A 26,486-nucleotide genomic window follows, 5' to 3' on the forward strand; every position below is an offset into this window, starting at 1 on the left:
TCGAAAGGAAAAGTAATGTCACAAATTGCGCAAGAAAGACGGATATGAAAGCGCTTACTGGACGTAAAGGAAATGAATTTTAAAATCTTTGTAAGTTAATAAGGCATAACATTTAGTATCTTTGATTATTGGGATTGTGAGAACATTGCAATGGGTGGGACAAAATGAAACAATATGACATCGTGAACAAAAATCTATAGGCTCTGACAAGCCAGGATACAAAACGGAAGTGGAAATGTTACCTCTGGTAGTACAGGAATATATAACTTTTTATGGTGCTAAAAGGAAAAAGTTACCTCTTATTGTGTCGAAAGGAAAAGAATGACCACTGATGCTGCTGCAGAAAGTCTTACCTTGGATGCTGAAGAGAGGAATCGTTCTATCCATGTAGGAAAAATTATGGACAACCTTCTATGGTGGAATCTTGTGCCCCTACTTAAGTGACACTGGAGATATTTTATTCATTTACTTCCTTTTCGTGAACCTCTACGATAAAAATATAATTTTACTGCAATTACCTTCCTACTTCCAAACCAACAATAGTAATTTTCATGACGATTTCATATTCTTTTTTTATAGTTATGCCTCTCAGGTTTCCTCAGCCATTTTTTATTCCTCGACCTCAACTCCCATCTACTTTATTCACTACTCAGTAGAGTTTTCTTTATTAGTTTGTGAAATTTGATAGCTGAGAGATTATTTTTTTTTTTTCAATTCAATCAGTTCATCTTTATACACTAGCTGGTATTTCAATTTACCTTGTAAGGCATCTATGAACCCTTAAATTCATAATCATAATAGCAAGTTGATCTTCTCCTCATTTGTTAACTTGTTAATTTTTTCTATTAAAGTGAAATCATACTAAACTCTCACTTAATCTGGAAACCAGTTCTATAATACGGTGATCTTATTACCCCCGTTTTGTCTTTCCTCTACAAATACTAAAGGGTCTGAATTGTTGAATGATGATAAGTCATGTTATTTTTTTTTTTTTTATTGTGTGTCCTAATATTCATTTTTTTTAAACTTCATGAACTTCTTCATACACACTCTACTGGTTTACTGATACCTCATTCTAGCTAACAATGGAAATAATAACGGGGTCATCATCAATCGTAAAAATGAAATTCATATGGAGTAAGAAGATAAAAAAGAATAAGAAAAAACCCGTGCAACTTAACCTGAAACCGTTTCTGAAGGGCTACGTACCAATCGATGTCGTCACGGTCAGCATATAAACAAAACTGTTGAGTATCCCCCAGTCGCAAGGTCCAGAGTCCCTGGGCTGGCAGCCATGAAGATCCAGCGAATCTTCATTCACTTGTTTGACCTTTTCCATGGCCACAGTCTTCCACTCCTCCTCTGACATCGTGGAGGCGGCCAGCCACAGATCCTCCACAACCTGGGTCTCCTTCTGCAGGATCAGGTCGCTGACATCCTGGTCGTCGACGTCCCTCTGGGCTATCAGCTCCTCCTGGTGAGCCCCCTCAATATAATTGAAGGACACGGCGCAGATCAGGCAGAAAATGCAGAAGAGTAGGAAGGCTGACACGCAGTACTCAGCCTCGCGTCGGATTTTCTGGACGCTGTCATTGTGGTCATAGGCGAAGGATTTCCAGGTGGATCGGAGGATAGATTGGATGTGATCCGTGTAACTGTTACCAGAGGTTACTTTAGCCCTCGATGGTTTCTGGGAGGTAAGCTGGGTGGTGTCCGTCATGTTTTAAAGTTTACACTTTTGTTTTGGTTGTTCGCTTAACATCAACTTCGAATTTCTTTTATAAGTGATCACAGTCTGAAATGTTTTTCAAGAATACTTAAACTTTTACTTTTCTGTAAAGTAAAATTGATTTTAATCATCAATTCTACTAGCACCTGTGCACGAAAACTTTAATTTTCAATAAAATTCTTTATTCGTTTATGCTATCAGGTCTCTTTACCTAGTTTGCGCCCACACGAAAAGAAAAACATAATATACTTGCTAACAGAATGACAAATAACGATACCTTTTACGTCTAAGTATGCTTACGCAGCAGTTTCATACAGCAGAAAGCTAAATTGTCCGTAGGTAATATATGTTGTTATGTAAACAACAGAGGGCTAGTTCACGTAAATGTAAAAAGATGAGAGAAGAGATAAACTATAGATGTTAGTCAAGCGGAGGGTTATGGGTAAAATTGTCTATGGCATTTCTGCTGATATTTGTGAGGGGGGATGTTCAGACATATGTTTTCATCTAAGTAAAATGAGGATGCTGGATGCAAATAAAAGAACCTAAGTTGACTGAGTAAGCTGCCAAGATTAATTACCTGGATGAGTCATAAGATAGAGTAAAAGGATGAGAAATGCAAATAGTATGAAATAATAAAACGGTTAGCACAGGTGAAAGAGGATAAACATGCTATGAGGAGACAGGTTAGTAAAATGACATTATAGTTCAAAAGAGAAGGGTAAATACAGTCTCCAAGGAAAGTTAATTTATAAGTTAGACTAAGGAACTCTTAGAGTAAACGTCTGATAGAGAATTTTGCTATATTTATAAAATTTTCAGCTTAGATGTATAATATCTGCGTGCTCTCCCTTATAGTAAAACTAAAACGAGCAGATTATTCGTATAGTAATGTGGGAAAAATATAAGGAATGATAGCAAGGTCAGAGAAGAGGCAAGTTACAGAATGTAGCAGGAAAGTCTGAGGGGATTGTTGAACCAACCACCTATTATAAGGAGTGTGAATATTGAAAGCAAATGAAAGAATGGAGGTCGAAAGTGTGCTGAGATGAATTGTCTGGCATAAAATAAACTAAAAGGCTAAAATACGTGGAGATACACAGAAGTGGTAAATAGCGTTTTGATCATAGTGTTCTAAGATTGTTTGGTCATGTGGAATGAGCGGGAGGAAATAAGTTGGTGAAAGTGTTAAGAGATAGAAGACCAAGAAAGTGCCATACAGAATATATGGAAGCGTTCATGTCTGCATTATATAAACACACACACATATATACATATATATATGTATATATATATATATATATATATATATATATATATATATATATATATATATATATATATATATATATATATTTATATATGTATAATGTGTGGTACTCAACACGAAATATTGATATATCCTATAATCATTGCTGAGTTAACACGAATGTAATGCGATCCTTATCCTTTATTTTCCTTCTATCGAAAATAGAGAGAGAGAGAGAGAGAGAGAGAGAGAGAGAGAGAGAGAGAGAGAGAGAGAGAGAGGAGTAATAGCTAAATTCTTGATTTTCTAGATCATAATGTGATGCGTTTCGATGTTTCTGCCTGGTGGAAAGGGTACAAATTTTTACAATCACTTCTAATTTCAGATGTAATGACCTTCCTTTGGCTTTTGTTTCTCTATTTATTTGTAATCACTCATAAATAAAACCTAAAACCAATTCATGGGGGTTTTTTTGTGTGTAAAAGAAATGTCAAAACTTGCTCGGCCGGTAAAGTATTTGTTGAGCAAATATAACTTTCTAGAGAACAATATGTACTATGTCGAAGTAGTTGCTACTTAAATGCAATTTTTAACCTATTAAATTGCATCTACGTTTGATATAACACGGAGACTTAAGTGATGAAGGCTTCTCTAGCATTCTACTGACCTATCGCGCTTTAGGTCGGCTATTGTTCTTGACCAGAAGGGTCTATGGGGGTTGTAAGTGGGCCTCATTGTTTTCAGCGCTTTAACAAGTCGATCGTTCTCCTGCGATGTAGCTTCACTCAGGTGATTTCATATGGCTTACATTCAGTTTCTGACTTCGGTAAATGTGAGCGCATGTAATAATAAACAGGTAAAAAGGAAATAAAATCCTTTAGCATTACTAGTGTTCAAGAATGCTCTTACCCGTTTTATGAAGGCTACCTAGGCGTCTTCACGAACATTCCTTTATTGCTGAATTCATTGACACCTGATATGATTAGCCATATTCTAATGAGCAAAATAGCTTCTCTGTGTCATTTTTATTTCTATGACAGACATAAAAACGTAGAACCTTTCAGCCAGAAAGCAGCGCTACTAATGGGATGAATCCTGCGGACCTGACGATGCGAAATATCACAGGAATTCGAGAATACTTCCGATGGCTCTATGGATAGCCATTGCAGTAATGGAACGTTCACTCAGCACCTACGATTTGACGAGAATGCCAAGGCCCTGGAATGAAAAACCTGGATCCACTGGGTAAATAGAGGGTAAAACACCAAACACTAACAAACTGGGTGTTGAACTAAGGTTGCTCCGTTCACGTTCTTTTTTTCGCAAACGTGCTGAACGAAGCCAACGATGAAAATGCACATAATGGATACTTAAGCTTAGCAGCTACAGACTAACCGAGATTGACCTTCAAACTGCCCTATAGGAAACGCTAAAATTATCCTACTTTTAGATACAGTTGTAAGCATTTTTCAAAGTATATACTTTCTGTTAAAAGGAATCTTCCAGTAATATGGCTAGAATGGATTATGAAATTTAGGACAAAGGCCAAGTGCTAAGACCTATGAGGTCATTCTGCGCTAAAAGGGTTTGAAATGTGTAATAGGAGAAAACCTCGCAGTTGCACTATGAAACAATTGTTATCAGAGGGTGGAAAGTAAGAGGGATGACATAGAATATGAACGGAGGTACAGTAAAAAGAATGAAATGGGTAGCAGCTTGGGGCCGAAGGACGCTGCAAAGAGCCGCGGAGGTGCACCAATAATAGGAAACTAAAAGGAACATGATCAGTATTACTTTTTCCGTAAACAGATAGGGTGGTTATTATTTTATTTACAGCTGACCAGCTTTGAAAAATAAGAATTGGTTTTGCAATATAAAAGCTGGATTGAAATACTAATGCCCTACTTATTTCTGCTTAAATGATCATGTATGCTTTAACTTTCCTCTGGTAACATTTACAGGTTTCATGTTGTTCATGCGTCTTTGCTCATTTGAAACTACATGAACATATGAGGATATTCGTATCGATGACGTGAATGTGCTTGAATCATCGTTTCCAGTCCAGGACATAATGCTGAACTGTTAATTCTGAGTAACGCAGCAAATAAAACTGAACAGATTAGAAACCAAAGAGAAAAAATTTTCAGACGTCGGGCCACTGATCTCGTTCAAAAATCTGTCTTTTTCTCTCCTTTCTCTGCCTTTCTATATATATATATATATATGGGACGCGGGTTCATTACCCGCTACCGGACATTACAATTGCTTCAAATATCTTGCACATGGATCTAAGGCTTTGTAGTGACAAGCGTGTCCAACAATGCGCGAAGAATTCGAGAAGTTAAAAGGGCATTGTGGCTATTACAATTATATATATATATATATATATATATATATATATATATATATATATATATATATATATATATATATATATATATATATATAATGTATATATATATATAGTTAGCTTTCTTCTCTAACTGTGCCTGTAACTGTAATGTTAGCAAAGGCTAAATGGATCTTACTAATTTGAAATTTCACCCCTCCCAAATTAATATCCAGCGATTTCTTTTTTCCCACTTTCGCATCCGTATCATTTCTAAAATTCTCAACACTCGCCATATCTCTCTCTCTCTCTCTCTCTCTCTCTCTCCATGGACGAGTAACATTCAGTTCTATACAGTCGTCGGCGACTTTCATTTCGAGTGCATTCTCAGAAAAGGTGTACACAAAAAAATTCTAGAGCTACAGCGTTCATTGATTAGTCAAATCCACAAACGCGTCAGAGAAATAAGTAATTAGATTATATTGTTATCGGGTCTTGTGCAGCGACATTTTCCCTAACAATTCAGAAATGAAAGTACATCCTATCCTTTTATTCCTCTCGGGCTTCGTTATTTTCATTTCTTTTTGTTTTTAAACAGTTCATTTCAACTACGGTTGCCCGATTTCACGTAAACTGGTCTAGTTATTTGCAAATTGTGGGAGTTTTGCCTGTCAATGAAATCATGATGAATACATTTCACACATACACACACACACACACACACACAGAGCCTCTGTTAATTAAGCTGTTCATTTCATCTACGGTTACTGATTTCTCGTAAACTGATCTAAATATTTGCAAACTATGGTAGTTTTGCCTGTCTTTGCAATTCTTGATGGATACTTTTCAGAGAGAGAGAGAGAGAGAGAGAGAGAGAGAGAGAGAGAGAGAGAGAGAGAGCCCTGTTAATTAAGCAGTTCGTTTCGGTTACTGATTTCTCGTAAACTGATCTAAATACTTGCAAACTATGGTAGTTTTGCCTGTCTTTGAAATCATGATGAATACTTTTCAGAGAGAAAGAGAGAGAGAGAGAGAGAGAGAGAGAGAGAGAGAGAGAGAGAGAGAGAGAGAAAACCCTCTGTTAATTATTTATGTGACAACAAGCAGAACTGAGCGAGTGACTTCCTGGATATCTGTAATGCAGGCTAATAGACGTTATATCTACAGAGAGTTTACAGAAAGAACCATAATTATAACGATCCCATTAAAACAAAGCGCTGATGCGGTAAACATGACCTGAATAGAAGCAGTTCCTATAGAGAATAGCCCCACCTACCTCCTATATATACCAGAAGTCTGGCTTTCATTATGAAAAGTTAACCCTATTGTACAGCAGCCAGCGATCGATCACGAGATCGATCGATCGAGAGAGAGAGAGAGAGAGAGAGAGAGAGAGAGAGAGAGAGAGAGAGAGAGACTTTCGTTGTTTGAAGATATGCTGCTTTAGTATTGGACTCGATTTTTCTTTCCATCTTTTATCTTCAAGTTTCCGCTGTTATTGTTCCTCTCGTTTCTTTATTTAACGTATAATTTTCCCTCTCTCCTCTGTTCTCTTATTCTCCATTACCTCCCGCCTCTGTTTCCTTTTGTTTCCTTCTCTTTCCATGATTATTCATTTTCCACGTCGCCTTATCTTTCTTGCCTATTTTTTTTTTTACTTTTTTCTCTGCTCGCATATTCTGCAGCCTTCTCTCTCTTATTGTTAAATTTTCTATATCTCTCTTTTTTTCTTACCACTCGTCTCTTCTCCTGTGGCTATGCTTCTCTCCTTTATTCTGAACTCTTTTTGTACTGTTCTCTTGAGACTGTCTGCTTTTACTCATAAACACTCCTCTTAATTTCCCATCTCATTCTTCTTTGCTTTTACCTCTAGCTTTTTTTATTCATTCATTTTGTTTCCCCACTGTTTCTTCTTTTGCTCTCTCTTATTTCTCTTTCTCTCTTTCATTTTTTCACCTTTTGTACTTCACTCTTTTCTCTCTAGCCTTCGCTCTTTAACTCCCTCATCCTCTCTCATTTTTCTAATCCTTTTCCAATTTCCCAGTCCCCCCTTTTTTATCCAAGTTCCCTTCCCTTCTTTTCATTGCGGTTCCTCCCATTTGCACGTCTTCCTCAAGGGGTCTTATACCTCGAATTCCCCCCCCAGCATATTGAGGCAATTATCTCACCTTTCCAAAACCTACCCTTTTCCACCCCTTCTTCCCCCCGCACCCCATCCCCACCCCCACCAATATCTCCCCTCCCCCTTCCTTCTTCTCGTCCTACACCGCTCGCATTCAGGACCTTCGCTCCAGCCTTCCCGAGCGACTCGTCAAAAGGTCTAGGTGTATGCGAGGTTATTAATTGAAGCCTCGTAAATGCCAGCATTCAAGGACTTTTTTTTTTATATTTTTTTTTCTCGCGGCCGAAGGAAAGGAGGGACAGATCCCTCGAATGAAGGAGGGCTTTTGCTGCCACTGCGTTCGCTTTAGGAATTGGATTCATACTATCAATACTGTCGATGAAACGGGGAGAGGAAAATCCGCTGCCTCTCCCGCAAGAGAGAGAGAGAGAGAGAGAGAGAGAGAGAGAGAGAGAGAGAGAGAGACTGAGCTTTTCCGAAAAGTGTTATGAAAGAACACACACGTATGTATAAATATGTGTGTGTATATATATATATATATGTATATATATATATATATATATATATATATATATATATATATATATATATGACAGACAAACTGAGATACTCTTCCGAAAAGTGTTATGAAAGAACACACAGACAGTACTGTATACTCCTTCCGAAAGTGTTATATATTATATATATATATATATATATATATATATATATATATATATATATATATATATATATATATATATATATATATATATATATATATATATATATATGTGCTGAGAGCACATAGGGTTTTTATGACTGAAGCAGAGTGAATGATGATATGCAGATGGAAGGGTGAATGGTTGGTATAAAAGTGGATATGAGGCATAAGTGTGGCATTTTAATATTATTTATTGACTGAGTGTTGTCAGAAGTCAAAGACAGGACAGAAAAATTGTAGTGCACAGCTGTGGGATAAGAAAATGTGACATGAATGGAATGTGGGATGGTTAGTGTTGTTTAATGATGCTGTGTTGCCTGGGGACACTGAGGGAAAGCGAAAGAGACTAGTGAAAGTGTCTGAATACGCTTGTGAGAGGGGTTAGTTGAAAGTGAATGTACTGTAGGAGAAAAGTTATGAGGACACATGGGTTACAGGACGAAGGAATAATGAATGTTAATATAGATGGCAGAAGAATTGAGGCAGCTGCTTTTATTTTAGGTATTTGAGGATATGTGTGGAGGATGATGGTAATACAAGAAAGAGGTGATTCTTAGATGTGGTAAAACTAGGAAGGAAAAGTTAAGTATACCTTAGTTTAACCCAGCGGTTCCCAATTACTTTTGGTCATTACCTCACTTTTTCCAAAATCCTGGCTAGCAGTAAACTCGTTACCCTCACACCATATCTATTATTTTGTACATGATTAATGTAAAACAAACTCTTTTAGTTGGTTGAATCTTCCTTTATATTCAATTATTGAAACAAATATATCAAGAAGTACTATTACTTCTGTTGAAAATAAAAATAAAAAAAATGCATACATATAATAAGCTTGAAAATAAATGGAGAGAATATATAATTGAAAAAATGTTCATTGCCGGCGAGAGATACTGGACTTTCGCTAAGATTTACATTTTTAATATTTTTTTAATAATAATACATATGTGTATATATATACTATATATATATATATATATATATATATATATATATATATATATATATATATATATATATATATATATATATATATATATATATATATTACAGCACCTGTCAAAATGAAAACTGTCATTACCCCCATCAAATGCGAAATTACCCCCAGTGGGGTAATTTACCCCTATTTAGGAACCGCTGGTTTAACCAGACCACTGAGCTGGTTAACAGCTGTCCTAGGGCTGGCCCGAAGGATTAGATTTATTTTACGTGGCTAAGAACTAACTAGTTACCTAGCAACGGGACCTACAGTTTATTGTGGAATCCGAACCACATTGTGACGAAAAATGAATTTCTATCACCAGAAATAAATTCCTCTAATTCTTCATTGGCCGCTAGGAGAGTCGAACGCTGGGCCAACAGCGTGCTAGCCGAAAGCTCTACCCACCCCACCCCCAATGAAGAACTGACAACTAGGAAGGAGGTAAGATGTGTACAAAACATTTTGAAGCGAAGAGGTTTGTTTATGGAAACAAGAGATGGATTGCATAAAGGGAGTGTTGGTTCGGCTGACATTTATAGAAGTGAAATGTGGACCCTCAATGCAAATGAAAATAGGTCGTTGAGATATATTGCTTGTGCACTATGGAATTAAACGATGCAAATGATGAGTAATGATGGCACACAAAGAAGTGGTAAAACAGTTAGTGAAATGCTAATGGTGGATGAAAGTACTTTACGGTGGCTAGCAGTGCTGGAGAGACTGAAAAATAATTGACTGGTGAAGGGTTCATAATCCGTAATTCTGGTAGGACCGAGGAGAGAAAAATCTAGAAAGTTTTGTATAGATGACAAGGAAGAAGTGATCTGATTGAATGTAGAATTTAGGCCAAAGGCCAAAAACTGGGAGCTATGAGGTCATTCAGCCTGAAACGGAAATTGACAGTAAAGGGTTTGAAAGGTGTAACAGGAGGAAAACCCTGCAGTTGCACTATGAATTAATTGTTAGGAGAGGGTGGAAAGTAAGATGGAAGAAAGAGAATATGAAAGGAGGTACAGTAAAAGGAGCGAAAGAGGTTGCAGCTAGGGGTCGAAGGGACGCTGCAAAGAACCTGAAGTAATGCCTACAAAAGTTAAGTATATCTTAGTTTAACCAGACCACTGAGCTGATTAACAGCTCTCCTAGGGCTGGCCCGAGGGATTAGACTTATTTACGTGGCTAAGAACCAATTGGTTACCTAGCAACGGGATCCACAGCTTATTGTGGAATCCGAACCACAGTATACCGAGAAATGAATTTCCGTCACCAGAAATAAATTCCTCTAACTCTTCATTGGCCGGCCGGAGAAACGAATGCGGGCCCAGTACAGTGCTAGCCGAGAACGATATCGACCCGTCCAATGAGGAACTAGTAATGCCTACAGTGTACCGCATGAGGCGCACTGACGGCACTACCCCCTCACGGGAGTCTGTATTCTGAATTCAAGCACACGTCAAACATAAAAATGAATGAAGCATTGTGCTGGAAGGGGGCCGGGGAAGGGGGCGAAGTTGATATCTTGCTGATGAACAGTGAAGCCTTTTAAGTGCTAATGTTGTAGAAATGTTACTATTCACAGCCTTTATTCTAAGGAAACCCATACCTGTGTTGTTTAGTGTTTGTTTAATGTTTGAAACCTTTGATGTTTTCAGTCTTTTCTAGAGGCATTTGGCTTCAGAAATAAGATAATACAGTGCGCATTAATATAACTCATGGTGCCACTGATACTCCCCATACGATACATGAAACTATTGCTAGCCTTAACAGAGACATAGTAGTGGTAATTGGTGCAGTTAGCATCATAAGAAAAAAAATCGAGAAAAACTACACATTCTATCCATTAGCTGAATTCGTGTTATGCTCCCACTCTATGATATGCTGCTGTACAGTAAGGAATTATAAAAATTTACAGTACTAATTGTCATTTAAACTTTCTTCCTCACTACAAGATTACTATATCTAAAAAGATGGTCGTATTAATACTAAATGAAAACAACCTCCAGCGATCGTTGTCTCCGAGCTAGCATTGGCGGCTTTCTTTTTTAAAACCAGTTGTAACCACCATATAGACCACCGTAGGAAGCTATACTGTTCAGCTGTTTCTCATAACTTCTATTTTAACAGGGAACCTTGACTATCCCCATGTGTGCCTATACTAAAGAAACGGTACCTTTGCCTCTATTTAAAGTTCTTCTGTATCCCCATCGTGTTGAGGTGTCCGCTGCCATGCTATTCAGTAACGGAATTTTTATTTCCCTTTACTACGCTGCTTTCTTATCCGTGTTCTTGGCGCTTTGGCTCATAATCTAAAGAGAGGTTTATGACAGGCTTTTAACCTCTCCCATACAAACACAAATATATATATATATATATATATATATATATATATATATATATATATATATATATATATATATATATATATAAATGATTGGCTGGTTAAGGTGTGAGGCCTGAACTCACAACTGCCAAGGTTATCGATGCCACACGCACACTATATATATATATATATATATATATATATATATATATATATATATATATATATATATATATATATATATATATATATATATATATATATACAAACATTAAGCTACAAATGTCATTTAATATCCAATTCCCTCTGCCTCGGAAATAATACATTTATATATACCCCGCCTTTGGTGCCAGTGATGTCTTGTCCCCACGGTATTCTTTTCAAGATAGCAAGTCATATGTATACCAAATTTGGTTGAAACTGCTCACTGCATTTCAGAGTTATGCTGGAACATACGCACACACATACATCCATATATTATATATATATACATATATATATATATATATATATATATATATATATATATATATATATATATATATATATATATATATATATATATACATACACACACACACACACACATATACATATATAATTAGTAGAAGACTTTCTCAGACCCTTGCCAAAGATATTAGTCTTCATTATGGAATCCCACACGTATTCTGGATTTATTTCAAGATATCATCCACATTATGACACCCCTGAAATGATAATTAAGAAATTAATCAGTCTTTATTAAGATAAGCTCAGCTAAGAATGATATGCCTCTTCGTTCTCAAATGAGTTTTTTCTGCCTCTTTGAATTAATATAGGTATTCCTTAAATGTATTAGACGTATTTGCTAAATAAAGATTTTATGCAGTTCTTGGTATTTTCATCGTTATTTGAAATATATCTTTATTCTCTCTCTCTCTCTCTCTCTCTCTCTCTCTCTCTCTCTCTCTCTCTCTCTCTCTCTCCATCAAAGAAGCAGAGCCAGATCGTGTCTTTGGCAACAAATCTGTGCTGTGGGATCATTTACAGTCAAACTATGAAAAGCTGTATTTCAAAATATTTGTATATTTGTTGCTCTGCTTCTTTTTTTAACGTGCTTTTTTTCCTATTTTGTATGGGGTAAGCACGATGCCTTCTTTTGAGGGACTTTGATTTCGGTTTGGGGTAGACTTTGTAGTCTCGATCGGCTGCCCTGCCTGTCATCGCTTAGACCCCGGTAGTGTATGTACATGTATTGTACCAGTCACCAGCGCCCTTTCTCCCAGCAGCGAGGAGTCGTTGCGCGGTTAGGTCGACAGTCGAGATGTTGCTCAGCGTCAGTGCTATAATTTCTCATATGTTCCTCAGTCTCTCTCCCTCTTTTTTTACTAAAAGTGTTCTTTTGAATAAAGAATGTTTGTTTTCCGGTACCTTGCATGTGTTCTGGTTAATCCCTGTAATTGCACTCGAAGGGCAATCATGTCACAAAGATCCTTTAGTAGCAGGAAGTGTCTGAACTGGCTGTAACAATAACCTGCTTCAGACAAAATTAAACTCTTGCCTTAGTAATCTAATGCAGAAGACATTAGTTCACAGTCTCCAGCTGGAGGTTCTGCTGAAGAGCTGAAGGCTCTTCTCTGCCAGGCTGAAGTTCACGAAGCTACTAAATTTCTATTTCAAAAGAAATTATTCTGATCCGAAAACATTTCTTACTACTAATAAAGAGACGAGCCCATATTAGTTTTTGAGACAATGTGACTACTTGTTTCATTAAAAGACTTTTTTTTTTTGAAGGATGAAAAACTACTTTTCATGTCAATCGTCCTGATATGGTGAATAATTTACGCGAAGACAGAGGAGTGTGGTAATCACTGAGCTTTGGGACGTAAGTTTTATTTCTTCACTAACAGTCATGTTTTGAAGATGAAAGCTGATTAAAAATCACCAAAACTAGTTTTCCCCCATTTGCCCATGATTACTGCCTGGGTGTAACAGTGATTTTCCACAGAGTTAACAATTACTATTTATGGGACCATGCTTTTTCTCTCATAGCTGACAACCAGCTGTTTGAAAGCAAATTTTTCTGAAGTCTGTTCTTAAAGGCTATCTGAAGTAGAAGAATTTTTTTTTCTTACAATCAGTGAATTTCTCTTCAAAGTGAGTATCACCTTATTTAAAATCCATCGAACCTACGGTTATTTATAAACAAACATTTACCTGAATAAAAGAGCTTGGTATCTAAATTACAGTATGTATTTACAGACTAAGATGCTCTCTGTTACGCATAAAACGATTTTGTAAAGGTTCAAGTCTAAAGGTACACTGACATTTTGTATCTAATTTTCTTTTGGTGATATTCGACCCATCTTGTCAACTTCTATGGTTATAAAACATACCAAAACCAAAATTATTTCGATGCCTTTCATGATAGAACCATTTTTGGAAATGATTCAATATTGTTTCCGTACAGCTACTGTTCGCATCAAAATGAAATTTCTCTCTCTCTCTCTCTCTCTCTCTCTCTCTCTCCCTAACACCAAACGATACAGTAAGCTTTAATCTTTTTTCACCTTCGTTGTTGCCCATTAGCATTCTGGTATTAATTAATTCATGCATCTAAAGACCCTCATGTCTCCCTAACGAAGAACACCGATGGAATTAATTGAGAACATGAATTTTTCATTCAAAAAGAACCTATACATAGACAGTTTTCATTAAAGAAATAAGATATATATATATATATATATACTATATATATATAGATATATAGATAGATATAGATATATATATAATATATACATAAATAGGTATAATATACTTATATATATATATATATATATATATATATATATATATATATATATATATATATATATATATATATATATATAAATAGGTATACATATACTATACACACACACACATATATATATATATATACACATATAAACTATATTCTATATTTCCTTCCTAACTTCCACTGAAATAATACTGAAAGCATGTGACCAGAGTGTTCTGAGAATTGAAGAGCCCTAGAATCATCTCTAGAATGAGTTACATAATCCCTCTACAGTACTCTCATGTCCGAGGAATGTGAGAAACTTTTTATGCCGGAAGGTTTGGGGTATCTTTCCTATGCCATTTGGGAAGAATATTTTCGTAGTACCTTTAACGTAGGACTGTACACAAACGCACACACGCATTGGCGTGTACATAGAAATACTCACTCATATAGTATACACTTACACACACACACACACACACACACATATATATATATATATATATATATATATATATATATATATATATATATATATATATATATATATATATATATATATATATAATTAGAGCCTCGATGGCCAGGTCGGTTAGAGCAGCCCAACGGTCAGAGAGGCAGACACTTTGCTCTCCGTAGACACCTCGGGATCATGTATGTTATCAACGGAAAGGTTTGCTTAAAGCAAATGGGTGTTACAGACTAGTACACACACAAAACAAAGCCACTCCATCTTCTAAAAACATAACAGACACCTCACACGTCTCGACTGTCGACCTAACAGCGCAACGACTCCTCGCTGCTGGGAGAAAGGGCGCTGGTGACTGGTACAATACATGTACATACGCTACCGGTGTCTAACCGGTGACAGGCAGGGCAGCCGATCGAGACTACAGTCTACCCCAAAGCCACATCAAAGTCCTTCAAAAGAAGGCATCGTGCTTACCCCATACAAATGGGAAAACAAGCACGTTAAAAGAGGAAGAAGATATATATATATATATATATATATATATATATATATATATATATATATATATATATATATATATATATATAAGAAGATATATATATATAATTAGCTTCCTGCCATTTCGCATAATAAAAAAAAAGCAAAAAAGCAAGATAATCGCCACTGTTGAATCGGGATGAACCGCTGATGCAAAGAGCCTCCACACCATCGTACACTTCATACACCAAACTAGTGCATCGAACCTACTACGTGCCTACACGTTAGCAGGGACCTATGAGTTATTCAGCGCTGAAAATAATGTTGAGCCAACTGTTAGGGAAAGTAGAAAGCAAGACGAAAGAAAGAAATATAAACAGGGATATGGTAAAAAGAATGACATGGATTGCAGCTGAGGGCCGAAGGGACGCCACAAAGAACCCTAAGTAATGCCGATAGTTGCACCGCGATAGGTGCAATGACAGCATTGCCCACCTATGGGGGTTCGACGCCATTTATTTCCATCTTGCACACACTCTTGTGCTTCCTTTCACCCCTTACCACAGTTAAGATCCCTTACCTGTGCCGGTATAAGACAAGTTCAATATAAACTAAAGATCTACCATCAAACTACTTCGCGCCTACGTTTAATTTCCTTTTTCTGACTCACTGTATCACTCCATCCATTAGGAAATTGGACAATAATGGAGATGCAGTACACCTATGTGTCAGAACAACTTTTACACCAAACTAGTCTCCCGTTTATGTATGCCAACACAGACTCTGCCTCCCTCGTCAAAATCTTAATTGCTTTCACCAACTCAATTTTTATATTAGCCTGTGAATATTCTCCATAATCCGCATTGCTAATCTATTCAATCTACACACATACACGCACACACACATATATATATTATGTATATATATATTATGTATATTATATATATATATATATATATATATATATATATATATATACCTATATGTGTGTGTGTATACGTTATTGTACGGTAATACATAACAATTAATTATAAGTAACGTGAGAGTTCACTGTTTACACCTTGTATAAATATATAAATGTAGTTTGTGCGTATATTTATGCTAACTTATAAACAAAAGGCAAGTTCTAAATATGAACGTTTACTGTGTTTACATCTCGTGTATTTATACATACATGCTGCACATATAATTTTTCATGTGCAGGTGTGTTTATGTATTCACCAGATATGTTTTAATAGAATAAAATGAACGTCTTGCCTATAAGTGGCAGACAAATAATTTACCTTTGTAAGTTAGGAACATTGTATGATTTCTGCTCTTTGTGATTCTTAACTAAAGGCTGGTATTAGTACAGCCGAATAGAATGCATGCTCCCTTGTAGTCATTATCTTTCTAATTCGTTTCAGTCTACGAAATTAGCTTAGAGAGAGAGAGAGAGAGAGAGAGAGAGAGAGAGAGAGAGAGAGAGAGAGAGAGAGAGAGAGAGAGAGAGAGAGAGAGAGAGAGAGAGAAAGTTCAAAACTCTTTCAGTCTGGTGAGAGAACTGTGAGCAAAAATTCTTTTTATTGTGAGTCCTTGTCTCTAATCGTATTTACATGCTGGAATTCCTATCAAAACTCACTTTTTATATAAGACTATTAAAGTTATTTCTCTTAGTGGTACTGGTCAACAAGAGGTATTTCACGGCAAATCCCATGATACGATTCCCGAATAAGTTATTGTTTGACCAGCGCTGAAGCTTTTATTACACAAGGGAGAAATAATAAAATGCATAAAAGGCAAGTAATTCAGAATGGGTGAAAAACTTCACGGGTCGTAATTACTTAAGCAAGTAACTACTGAGTAGTCAGTCACTCTAAGACCCACTGATCTACGTGGATTTCGGACCTTTATTAACATCTGAAAATCACGCTCTAGCCTTTCCAGATATAAATAAGCCCATGTGGTTAAGAACGTGTTGGGGGTCAAAAAAATGAAAGTAAACGACTGAGTGTATGAGAATTTATGCAATGTATATGCGATTATTCCTTTCTATCCAGCGTCCTAAGAAAACGATAAGAAGTATTCTGATTATAGAGACAACTGAATTGAATGAAAAACTGTATACCACACTAGATACTGAAATCAAATTGGTTCCAAATTAACGCAGATGTTTTGGCACCTCATGGCCTATGTGTCTCACAGCTATTCTGTCTGTAAAATTTTCCAAAGTCATAAACTTCAATCAATGGCAGCAAGTTCAAGAAACATAATGAAGGATCACAAGCCGTTTAACAAAATATAAGCTGGTGTTGGCAGAGATGGATTAAGTCTGCTCTGACAAATTAAAATGCAACGAAAGTTATTTGCTCAAAAAGAGGGAGAATGATAAAGGATTTAGAAGAACGTTTTCAAAATTCGCTTTCGATTTGCATGTTCACCCCATTTCGCTAGTCGCTGCAAGCTTAAATCCCCGAACACCTATTTTTCATTTCGCCTATAATATCATCCCTCTTCTTCCTCATCTCGGCGAGGACCATGCTTCAGGGGGAGAGAGAAAAGGACAGGTCGATGGGGATTGGAGGAGAGGCAGCGGATATTGGCAGAGGAGATGAAGGAAGTGTCTACGTGGGCCATCCGCCGCTAAAAAAAAAAAAAAAAAGGAAATTATCCTACTTTTTTTTTAGCCGAAGTCACTTATTCATGTGAAAATACGTTCAACTATTTTTTTTGAAGCCTTGGACATTTGCGTGACACTTTTATATGAAATTGTTTCCATGTAAATCGGCGATATAGTGTAATTTCCATCCATAAACTTTTTATTTATGGATATTTTACAACTTAATAATCAAGTACATCAGCAACCTCGTGATTTAATATTAACATAGACAGAATTTTTTGTCAACGAATTGTTAATTGCATAATTAACTACAGCATGAAATGATGTACAATATCAACAAAATTTTAATAATGCAGAGAGAAATCATAACTCCTACAATTTGAGCAATACACAGCACTTACTTAGCTATTCTTTGTCTAACTAGCGGTTTGTAATATTTGCTAAAACAATAAGAGAGAGAGAGAGAGAGAGAGAGAGAGAGAGAGAGAGAGAGAGAGAGAGAGAACACTTCTTATCCACTACAAAGAAGTAAAACAGTAAAATGCAAAATGTACTCCACAAAGGTTAACAATAACTGTGCAAACGAGAGAGAGAGAGAGAGAGAGAGAGAGAGAGAGAGAGAGAGAGAGAGAGAGAGGGTCCTTCTTACCCATGTAACAAAAAGAAGCAGATCAGTAAAACGCAAAAATGTACTCCACAAACGTTAACAATAACCGTGCAAACGAGAGAGAGAGAGAGAGAGAGAGAGAGAGAGAGAGAGAGAGAGAGAGAGAGAGAGAGAGAGAACCTGGCAATGTAATACTCAATACTTTTCAGAAAGGCTTCCTTTTGAAGGACATCTGGGCTGTTTTAGTGGCGCGAAAGCTCGTTACTGGAAAGTCCTATCGTCGAGCAAAGAGTAAGAGGATTTCGAGCCATGGATAGTGTTTCATTACTTCCCAAATCCGCCCGTTCGAAAGGGATAAGAATTTCCCTGAAAGCGGAATGGAAATCGCTATTAACTGGCAGTCCGGAGGGTGAAATGGCGCAGGAACTCTGTGAAGGAATGGCCAAAAGAATTGACACCCAATTTTACTCAAAGTCAATAGACTATTGCCCGAAAAGATTAAAAGCTTCTTGCTACCTTAATACCAGGTTATTGCCAAGGTCTGATGAGGTTTCTAATTTAAATGCAAGTTAATAGATTAGAGAAGGTGATAATTATTGTTATCTTAACATCAGAGGAGATTGATGACCTTTACTACTTAAAATGTAAGTGCCCAGGACTGATATCATTAGTTGTTTTATTACAACAGGATAGTCCAAAAGTTTATTTTTGCCTAAAATGACTGATAATGACTAAAACGCAGTTATCGGTTACCTTTCCAAATGTACTGATACTTTTGCTGACTGGGTATGAGGTGATTTCCTACATGGACTGATGACATTGCAACATTCTATAAGGCGACTCTAAAAAACATACCTGAGATATTCAGAGACGTGATTATTCGGGAGGGACATGATAAATCAGTTGGGGTGGGTAACTTTTGTCACATAGACACCAGGCAACTGCCCAGGAAGGCTGATAACCTGTGCTACGTAAATGCTGAGCCATTGCCTGCAGAGCTCAATAAATAGTATAAAGTGTCTCATCTCCGCAGGGACCTAATGCAACATAAACATTGAAATGGGTGACGTTTATATAAGACAAATCCCGAAAGACCAAATCGTGCCATACATATACCATAATTTTGGGATACGAATTGTTCGATGATGAGTTTACGCATCCAAATAAGAGAGAGAGAGAGAGAGAGAGAGAGAGAGAGAGAGAGAGAGAGAGATGGATGGGGTGGGTTCATTGATCTACTTTGTTTCATATACCGATGTTGTCTGTTTACTTCCTTTTCCTCCAAATCCTATAACAGTTCACTGGTTTATGTGGAAGGTGTACAATTTCGAGCGAGGTTAAAAATCATCGTTTCCTTCCTTTTTTTATTGGTTGATAATGTTGTCTGGTTGTCTGCCATCGGCCACCACAATTTTGCCTCATTTTTTTTATCTTATAGAAATCACATAAAGAAACAAATCTATTCAATAGCAAACAAGTCCAAACATTCTATCTTACTCACGTAGATGACCGTTATGCATGACCGCAAGGGGAACAGAAGATTCAGAAGAAAGATAGATAAGGATTTTATTTATTTAAACGTTGATCTAAGATATGCCACCTTTGTCAAACCAAGTATTTGCATCTTAAATTTCATTTTAAAGCGGGAAACCTATTCAAATCCAATTTTTTCGGTGGATTCCTTTCTTTCATGTATATTTCCACAAAGTATGGATTTACACATTCACAATCACGATTTTACAGTCCAGCAGATTCACTTCCTTTTTATTCGTGACTGTGGAAACAAACCGATTCTTAAAGAAACTGGAGACTGCTCAAATGCTGTGTCTCCAAATTCATGAATAATTCACCCTACTGAAGACGATGAACAGTTTACACAGTCACTTTTGAGTCACTACCCCATCCGAGACTGTGAATACTGCCTTGGGCTCAGTCAGTCGGTTGATCTGGGTTGGGATAGAGTTTGGGGCGAGAGTTGGGAGGAGAGAGAAGAGAGAGGGGGTGGGGGGTGGTGGGAAGTACCCAGGCATCGATAGGTGATAATATGTATAGCTTATCTGAACCCTGCAGCGATAGAATACTGTATCATTTTCCCATCCACTCGAACGGGGTGTAAATAACTTGCCTCGAGATTTTCTCACTAAAAATAGGTGACGGGAATTTGCATATTTCCACAAGAGATCGTTTTGACTGGGATATTCTCCCCTGCTCTTTTGACGTTCAGTTACGGTGTGACGTCGCTGATGCATTTTTTGAGAGTTGGTGAGGGTTATGGACGAATAAAAGGGAGGGGGAAAATAAATAAAGCGATTCAGAGAACATACGGAATATTTACATATACAAAAATACCAGAGGGTAAATTTGCATAATAAAAAATGACAGCGGTATGGTTCACACATTCTGAAAGAACGCGAAGGTAAATACACTGAAACGTTCAAGCTACTTGATTTTGTTCTTCTAAGAGTTCTTGTGCTCAACGAAATTAGTACCGTAATTTCTCTGAGAGAGAGAGAGAGAGAGAGAGAGAGAGAGAGAGAGAGAGAGAGAGAGAGAGAGAGAGTCATTAAAACCTTGCAACAACAGACAAAGAGAGTTCCGGTAATGGTAATGTATTCTTGGTGGCAGCTTCTTCAGAGGGTTTGTCAACGACATTACTAATCAAAATTGTTTTAAAAATAGATCTCCACTTACACTGCATGTTTACATCAAGAAGAAATCAAAGCAATAAACAGATGCAGACATAAAATAAAATAGGAAGGCTTAAAGACGCAGCAGTTAGAGTGAGGATTTAATCAAAAGATAAAATATGAAGAGTAAAAGGCTTTAATAGGCCTAAAGTGACAGGCTGACACATGTAACATACGACGTGTGAAAAAATGAGTTCCAGAGTAAATGGTTAAGTAGAAAAGATCCGTAGCTGCTACAGTAGTCTTTCAGAGGCGGAAAAGACACCGAGAATAAGAAACATAGAAAGTAGTGATGGTTGGCGAAGGACAAAGTGCAGTAAAAATCTATGACTCACAACTAATGAATGCCGCAGTTTCATTTGTATATTCAAGGGCGTATAAAACTTTATGATCCTTTAAAAGCTTTCAGGTGGAATCAGTCCATGTTTGATCTATATTTGTACATTTTTTATTCGTTTACTAATGCAGGCAATATGGCATGCAATGCATGCCAACTTACCACATGGCAGACTTTGAACAACCAAGTGAAGGCGTTAGATATTTAGTTTTGTTCATTTGCTTTGTGACACCATTTTACTTGTAAGTACCTAAGAGAACGAAAAATTTCCAGGGAAAATTGTTTTGTAAAGTTCTGATAAATCAAATGTTCTTTCGAAATCAAAGATGGGTGCAGAACGAACGCAGCTGAAATTTAGTGCTGAAGAATACTAAAAAGTGGTATGTGGATTAACAGTTTATAAGATCATGAAAGAGTATGTTGATTTATTAATGAGGATCACGAATGATTAAGTGAAAAACATTAAATCCTATGTGAGCTTTACGATAATACGAAGACACTTTTTAGACAATTTAATGATTTTATTTGATCAGGATGTAGCTAAAATCATTTTTTTACTGACCTTTAACATAAATCCAAAAGTGTCTTAAAGAAACAATTATTTTCCTAGTTTATTTCATAAAATCGTCATGATTTTCTCATAACCTCTTTATATGAAGTTATAAAAAAAGCAAACTACTCTTACACACACACACACACACACACATATATATGCATACATACATATATACATACATACATATATATATATTATATATATATATATATACGAGTATATATATATACCTATATATATATATATATAATATATATACAAAGCTTTTATCATTAAATCTAACATTTTTGCTAACGTACTGCCAAACATGAGCAGCTGCGTCCCTTTCTAAGCATTTTCAAAAGCATGTTATTCTACGCGTGTCACCTTGAATATCTGGGACACATGCAGAGGAGAGAGCAGTGTTAAACTGTAGCCAATTATTTTCGGTCATTAACAACATTGGACGTCTTGGCCAGTCAGATTCAATTCACCACACAGCCATGCGTCTTTCGTCGAGCTAATTCTGCCTCAAATCGTAAAGCATGTGAATTGAACTGAACTGAATATAAATTTAGGCCAAAGGTCAACCACTTGGACCTGAGGTCATTCAGCGCTGAAACGGAAATTGACAGTAAAGGTTCTGAAAGGTGTGGAACAGGAGAAAACCTCGCAGTTACACTGTAAATCAATTGTTAGGAGAGGGTGAAAGCAAGACGGAAGAAAGAGATATCAAAGGAGGTACAGTAAAGGAAAAGAAACGGGTTGCAGCTAGGGGCCGAGGGTACGCAAAGAACCTACGCCAAGTAATGCCTACAGTGCAAACCAGACGGGCACCGAAAATACGGGGTTAAAACAAATAAGTAGACAACGTTTTTATTTTTTAATGAGGCAAAGGCAATTTATTAGCTTCTATGGATAGCTGGCAGCGTTGATGTTACTTTATCATAATTACAGCAAACACCAGTTGTCCTATGCAACTTGCAAGCAAAAGAATTGAAAAGATATTTTTGTATGCACTGTTCCGGTTTCATTATTTCAATCATTGGTTGTAGATATTCATGGGACATGGCAACATTACAAGGGATTTTGCTGGTAGATAATTACTCTGAGGGCTAAAGGCAGTTATCGCTGAAGTGACTTTATCTTGGCTTCGTAGTTAGTCAACTGTTGCGGGAAATAACATTGAGTTTTGAGAAATGAGACGTTTTTGTCAAATCCAGAAACAAAGTTAAGTCTGCAGGTATTATGGTCACATTAATTGTTAGAAGCATAAATTAATTTGATTCATTCTAATTAAGTAAAAAATACATCCATAAGGCAGTATAATTCCTGAACTGGCGAGCCTGAAGTGCGATAAGATTTCAGAAGAAAAAGAAACTCCAGGTTATTTATTCGTAAGAACCTTGTTGATTTCATATCACGAATAACAACAACTCCATGTTGCATCACCAGGTGTTCATGGCCTTGGCAAGACTCGGAACATTATCAACGAGGAAAAACCTGTCTATGATGCTATTTTCCTGGAATACCGGTCAAGGGCTGCTGGAATTACGCAGCATGTGGATACAATTAATGGTGATTGTCTTTCATGCCTTCCAGTTAGGCTTTCAGATAATTCAAAGTTGTCCATTGGTGAATATCTTCATTTTCTGTAGCTTCTCTCAATGGCAAGTTATCGTCAAGGGCATCAGCTTTAGATCTTGCCCAAGGCCTTGCAAGGGAGTTACAGTTTCTGACAGCCTTGAAATTGACTGTAGTCTTTTCCTCCTGGACGATATAAGTTTGGTTTGACATCTTCGAGATGAGGCCAATCTCGTCCAGTGCTTTGCACTGTAATCACTGTGAAACTGTTGCTGACAAGTGGATGAGAAATGTGAGCAGTGTATCGGTTTGGTCTGCATATGAAAAGAAACTGGGAAAATGAAATGGTAAAAGAACTGCACAAATTCAACGAAGAAAACATCTTCCTTCTCGGTACTTGAGCATTCTAAGAGTGTTGTACGGAATCGAACCTCGGCTCTCTTCTTGAAGTCTTTATTATACCAATCACGACTTGCAGTGAATGTCCTCTTGCACTCTGGTCTTTCAAATCGGTCAACAAAGGCAAGGCTTTGGTCTTGATCACTTAGGTAGATAAGCTACAACTCCAGTTCATATCCTGAACCTGGATAACCTCTCAACTCCTTCTGGGTCAGTAAGCCTACCTCCTCTTCTCTCTCTCTCTCTCTCTCTCTCTCTCTCTCTCTCTCTTCTCTCTATATATATATATATATATATATATATATATATATATATATATATATATATATATGGGTAGTTTGAGTCACTGTTTATCTAATTGTTTTTAAACCAGACATCAGTTCAGTTTCTGCAGGGGACAAGCACTTGTCAATTATAATTTCCGTTTGAAGTAAATTATTCCCAAGGTTTAGTGTAGTGGATATTAAACAATATTAGTGGCGTAATATTCGTAAATATAATATATATATATATATGTATATGTATATATATATATATATATATATATATATATATGTATATATATATATATATATATATGTGTGTGTGTGTGTGTGTGTGTGTGTAAGTGTGTGTATAAAGGCATAACCTTAAAGAAAGTCATATTCTTCAACCATACATGCTTATCTACTACGGTTACTGATCATTCAATCTGCCATCTATTGTAGACCAAGAAGAGAACGAAAACCTGTTGAATTCTGTGCAACCAAATTACCTAAACATGTATCAGAGCGAGGTAGAGAATAATACTGTTTTGTGATGAGCAGGATACAATGTAACTCGGGCGTTATTACAGAAAATAAAGCTACGCTACTTTTTTCAACTTGAACAGAACTATATATAATTTGTTTACAATCGAATCAAATACAATAACGTTTTCAAGCGAAGCGCAAAGGGAGAACAGATAGAAGATGAAGATAAAATGAAGTTATAAAAAACAGATGAATCAAAAGCGATTACGAGAAAAAAAGACTACAGCCTAAACCTTTATTTCAAATGTCAAGGGAAATCTCTCCCACACAGCGGGTTAACAATGGACTTCAAAATTAAAAAAAAAAACAAAAAACACACCAATTTCATCGTGCTTGTCCGGATCATTTGATATATCACTTGCTAAGCAGTTTGTTGGCCTGAGGGAAGTTATATTTTCGGCCAATATTTCAGTTTTGGAGATATTTTATTTTGTGCGACATAATACTTTCGTGAATTATAATCAGTTCCCACAAACGTACTTTGAACTTCTTTGATGTATCATACCACCAACGATATGTGGCAATCGTATTATGAATCTATACAAGGAAAAATAATATTCTTTGCCTAAATGAACGCGTAGTATTGGAAGATTAAATACGCCTATTTTATTGGAACCACTTCCGGTAACATTATAAATGAAAAGGATTGGAAATGGGTCGACTAAACACTGTCAAGAGTTAAAAAGAATTGATAAACGCTAATCATTAAAACGAACTGGTATTAATTTACAACTCGCTTTCCAGCAAACTGTTTGATGAGACACCGACCTTTGTCAGAAGTGGGTGAGACGATAAAAAATGCGGGAATGAAGGAAAATATTTAACAATATCGCAACGAGGTATATAGGTGATTCTCTGTTAAGTTCCAGATGTTAATCAGATTGAACTGATTGGCAATGGAATACAGAATTTAGGCCAAAGGCCAAGTGCTGGGACCTATGAGATCATTCAACTCTGACAGGGAAATTGGCAGTAATAAGGTTTGAAAGGCGTACCAGGAGGAAAACCTCGCAGTTGCACTGTGAAACAATTGTCAGGGAGGGCGGAAAGTCAGGTGGATGAAAGAGAATGTGAACAGTATAATGAGTGAAAGAGGATGCAGCTAGGGGCCGAAGGAACGCTGAAAGATGAAAGACCCTTAAGTAATGCCTACAGTGCACTACGCGAGGTGCACTGACGGCACTACCCACCTATGGGAAGAATGAACTGATAACGGAATTATCGGGCATGTCAAACTTATGAGGGTAATAAATGTATGTTGGGTATCTTATCAAGGACGAACTGATGACCTTCAGATATAAATACTCCAGTGTCAAAAATGCGGTCAAAGATTTTATTTCTATACCAACGTTCATTACAACAGCAGTAACCAACAAAACAACAACACTACGATAAATAAGATCAAGGTATTAAGTTGCAAGCGTCACCGGCAAATAGATAAATCTTCAGAATACTTTACTTGATGTATATAAATTTGAGATGCCTTGGATTATAAATTATGGATCAGTGTCTTTTTTTGTTTTGCCTAAAATTTCTATAAATCACTATTTAATCATAATGGATATCGGACTTAATTCATTGAGGTGAAATTCAGTATAACGATGTTAGCCGATTTTTGCATCTGGGATATCCTACGTAGTGTTATCAATCATATAAACATGTATGCATATATATATATATGTATGTATACACACACACACACATATATATATATATATAAATATGAATATAAATACATACATAGATATATATATATATGTAAATATGAATATGTAAATATATATATATATATACAGTATATATATA

The 26,486-nt window shown here is 36.5% G+C and overlaps 1 protein-coding gene across 4 annotated transcripts in view; it reads right to left on the reverse strand.

Annotated features, from left to right (window-relative positions):
* The window catches only part of LOC136825786 (potassium channel subfamily K member 18-like), a 248,885-nt gene that overhangs the window by 31,635 nt on the left and 190,764 nt on the right, over positions 1-26,486 (reverse strand). The window lies entirely within an intron of this gene.

Source organism: Macrobrachium rosenbergii, chromosome 3, assembly GCF_040412425.1.
Source record: "Macrobrachium rosenbergii isolate ZJJX-2024 chromosome 3, ASM4041242v1, whole genome shotgun sequence".
In the NCBI taxonomy this organism is placed as follows: Eukaryota; Metazoa; Arthropoda; class Malacostraca; order Decapoda; family Palaemonidae; genus Macrobrachium; species Macrobrachium rosenbergii.